Raw genomic sequence first — 4,135 nt, 5'->3', positions numbered from 1 at the left:
GGGACTAGAGTAGTACCTATCTGGCTTGACTGGTGCTGGGGGCAAAGAATCAGGGGTTAAACCGGATTTGGAGAACACATCATCCACAATATCCAACACAGGCGGAATAGCAAGGGGCCTGTGTTGAGACAATAAAAGAAAATCTCTGAGCCTTTTCTTGGATTCTGAATAATCCTGTCTCTCCCAATGGAAATGCTCCCGCATGGTATGTAAAGTTTCCCTAAAAGAGTAATCCTCAGGAGGAGAGGCTGAAGGGATTGATTCTTCAGCATCAGAGTCCTCATAGGGGGGTAAAGAGTATCCCTGGTCTGAAGAGAAATCAGAAAAAAATGGAAACCTGGTTAGAGGAATCATAGTATGTATCCTGCCTAGGCCTTTTATCAGGAGGAGGATGGGAACCCCTGATCAGAGTAATTAGGTCTTTGGCCATTTTGAGCATCTGTTTTTTAGGCATGGAGGCCTGTCCGGGTGAATGCTGTACTTGTTTCTTTGTCTTTAATGGAGTTTTAGACTTGGGTGTTGTTTTGATGGTAATCTGTGAAGGTCTGAAAACACCCTCAGAAGCCGTTGCCTGCTCAGCGGCTCCGGACCCATCTGAGGGGTTAATTTCCATAGGCCCAATACCTTGAGTTTCCAGAGGCCTAGTAATCTCCACGTGGGAGTCGGAGGCGGCCTGTGGCTCTGAGGTAGCGGGTGTCAGGGGCTGTGAAAGCACCTCACTGAGAACCGGCGACTGGCCTAGAAGAGGCTTCATCGTCTGTTTTGGACCTCGGATGCCTGTCCTTATCTTTGTCTTTGCGTTTTTTGTGTATTCCGGTTGTCAGTTGTTCCGACGACATTGTATAATTGGACCTTCAGCCAAAATAATGGCGAGCAAAATCAAACCGACGTTTAATATTGCGCTTGTTAAATCTGGCACAAAACCGACAACTAGTGACATCGTGGTCTGGGCCTAGGCATGGAATACAGTAAGAATGAAAGTCCTTATGAGGTATTTGCTTCCCACAAGAAATGCAATTATTAACTTTTACTGACATCGGTCTGAGGCAAGAAAAAGTTTCCCCAACGGGGTACTTAGCTTTATTGAAGACCTTGGTTCTGAAATTCGACTTCGAAAATCTCAGGAGTCGGCTGACCGGCACTTGGGAACTGCTTTTGCTTCGGGCATCGCGCGGCAAGAAAGACTGAAGAAAATGGCATCGGCTGCATCTTATATACCCCTGGAGCACTGACGTCAGAGAAGAAGCGACAGCAACCGACGCCGGATCAAGACTTTGGAACTCTGGCCGACTGCGGGGCCGCCTGATGGCAGGATAAGCCAAGTGTAATGACCGCAGCAGTGAAACACGATGATCATCATATAAATCATCTCCCAGGCCCATGGTTACACTTATCAAGGGTATCAAAGCTCGTCAGAAATTTGGGATGCAAGGTTAGGCTTAAAAAGACCCTTGTGGTCGTTAGCCTAGTAAACACCTATGAATCTATATAGCTAAGGCTACTGCAGCAGTGATCAATATGATGAACATCACATGAAAAATGAAATAAACTTGTGGACATTTTACACTGTGGACAACTGAGAGAGTTCTTCTTACCATGGTTAACAAAAAACAAAAACAAATAAAAACTCTCTAGCTATTACAGACCTGAATGCAGTATTCCCTCCTGCAAAGTCTCACAGGGCTGCCTCAGGCTCTCAATAAATCACGGTGGCCATTGCCATCTGGTATTCAAAATGTATAGACTTTCTGCTTAGTTCCACCAAACACGATAAAGACAATGAATCAAAGAACCCTTAAGCCTTCAAAAACTCTGTGACTGGTTGTCTAGATTGCTCTGGAAGGAACCCAGTCTGGATTTTAAACAGGTATGGCTCTTTCTTTACAGGGTACTTCCTTATTTCAACAGGGGCACTTTTACTTGGTGAACAAAACAAATGTTGGAAAAGTGACTCTGTCCGAGTGGCATCCTCCTTTATCATCCTTTACATTCATCCCCAGCTTCCCTTCTTTTAAAAAACAAGATATCTGTCCTTCAAAAAAGTATATCCTTCCTTCTCATACTTACTTTTGTGTTTCCCTTGTGTATGCCCCTCTGCTTGCTGCCCCCTTTTCCTACTATCCTATACATCTATTTTCACTTCTTTTTATGGTTAAAAAAAAAAAAAATTTGAATGTCGTAGAGGGCCCATTATTGCGGCTTGTATGTGCACATCCACTCTCTGTACTCATTTCCTCATCCTACTCCTGGCTACAACTGCAGGATTTCATCTCTCACTATAGGTCCTGTGATTTTCTCAAGCTTTTGTTGTTAATTAGCTGTGAACTGGGCTGTGAATTTCTACCTAGTTAACTATTTAGCCTTGGGATGCATAGGGCTATGAGCCTTACGTGCTCTAGGAACAACTTAAGTGTACTAAGCATGTTTGTGAATTCTAGGGATTGTCTCTTTTCTTAGTATTAATGAGCTGAGCAGCAAAGAGCTATTCAAAGCTACAACACCATTGCTTAGCAATGGCAGAAACCTATGGTACTAGGCAATGCAATTTATTACATGGCAAGCAAAGGAAATGTATGAAACAGAGGGTAGCATGAAAAAGTGGTGATCCCCGAATGTAACATGAGGACAAACAGTATTTCTTGGGCCATGAACTGTTCTCTTTTCTCAGGCACACTTCTTCCTGGCATCTCCAAATGTCTGTCTCTTCATTACAAATATACATACATTCCATAGATGATACTGTGCACAGTAATGAAGAAGCCCAAATCATCTGGGGAAACAGATATAAAATTACATAATAATAAAGAACTGGATAACAAAATTATAATCCCTTGCATCATTATCAGATATACTCAGACTGCATGAATATCCTCTATGTTCTACACAAAATTATAAGCCCCAGTGGCCTAATGGATAAGGCACTGGCCTCCTAAGCCAGGGATTGTGGGTTCGAGTCCCATCTGGGGTGTTATCATTTTAAGGCGCTGTAAGCCTTGTCCAAATATTTAGTGTTCTATAAACTTAGTACAAGTGATCTGTGCCTGTCCTTCCAAGCTCTTAGGGAGGCAGATGTCTCAAGCCCTCTTATTTTCCACAAAACAAACAGTCCAGTGAACACTAGAACCAAAGATATGATCCTGCTTCAGTAAATAAATAAATCTCGATGGACAAACAGATTAGTCATACAACTTGCCTTTCTCTGGACCAAATTTCAACTGCAGATCAAGCAACTCTACCTACCTAGGCTAACTGCAACTCAAACAGTAGTAATTTTTGTCTACATTACCAGCTACCTGTATGTGTCCTGCTGTGGAGTATGCATGCTAATATCATCCAGAAGCTACCAATATAAACACACTCCTGTCAACTACCCTCAAACAAGTAACAGTAGTCTGAATATACATAAACCGCAGGCAGGCAAGCAGGCAGACACACACACACACACACACACACACACACACACACACACACACACACACACACACACACACACACACAGAACACACAAATTACTGCCTGCTAGAAAAAATAATCCATTGTGACCTACTCAGTGTTATAAAAATAGAACCAAAACAAAAGTACAAATCTGTGAAAATCCCATCCACATGTGAATAACTGCTCACTCATACCACAGCTATAATAAGAAACTTGTAAAATAAAACACTGCAACAACTATACAGTACGAGCATAACCCATACCTATTTCTTCCTCAATATGTATGCATAACACAAGAGATAAAATCAGCAATTCAAACTTTGACTCTCTGAAATATTAAAGTGACACTTATTTGTAATATGATACAATTATCATGTATAAAAATGCTGAACAGAATACTCCAGTAGCCATCTAATACAAATGTGTCTTGCTGAGGATCCTTTTAAAAACTGACCCAGTAATCATGCAATAAAATACGGCCATTATCCGTATGTTGTATCTTTTGGCTTTTCCCTGTTAGGGGTCGCCACAGTGGAATGATTGGCAGTACATTTTTACGTACCGAGTTGCCAGCCCTGACGCACAACCTTCAACGAAGGTATGCCCATTCACGCATGTCTCCACACAGGAGACGCTTTAGCTGAGAATTGAACAGGAAAACGTCTTACTGTGAGGCGACAACGCTACTGCAGCACCACCA

At 42.3% G+C, this 4,135-nt stretch overlaps 1 non-coding gene across 1 annotated transcript; it reads left to right on the top strand.

Moving 5' to 3' along the window:
* The first annotated feature begins 2,895 nt into the window (after positions 1-2,895).
* On the top strand, positions 2,896-2,968 carry TRNAR-CCU. Its single transcript has one exon. It is a non-coding gene; the product is annotated as a tRNA-Arg (tRNA).
* Positions 2,969-4,135: the final 1,167 nt, after the last annotated feature.

This window comes from Protopterus annectens, chromosome 9.part0, assembly GCF_019279795.1.
Source record: "Protopterus annectens isolate FY-2018-M chromosome 9.part0, PAN1.0, whole genome shotgun sequence".
NCBI classification, from domain to species: Eukaryota; Metazoa; Chordata; order Ceratodontiformes; family Protopteridae; genus Protopterus; species Protopterus annectens.
Note: the sequence above shows the minus strand (reverse complement) of the source record. Positions and strands in the feature narration are given on the sequence as shown.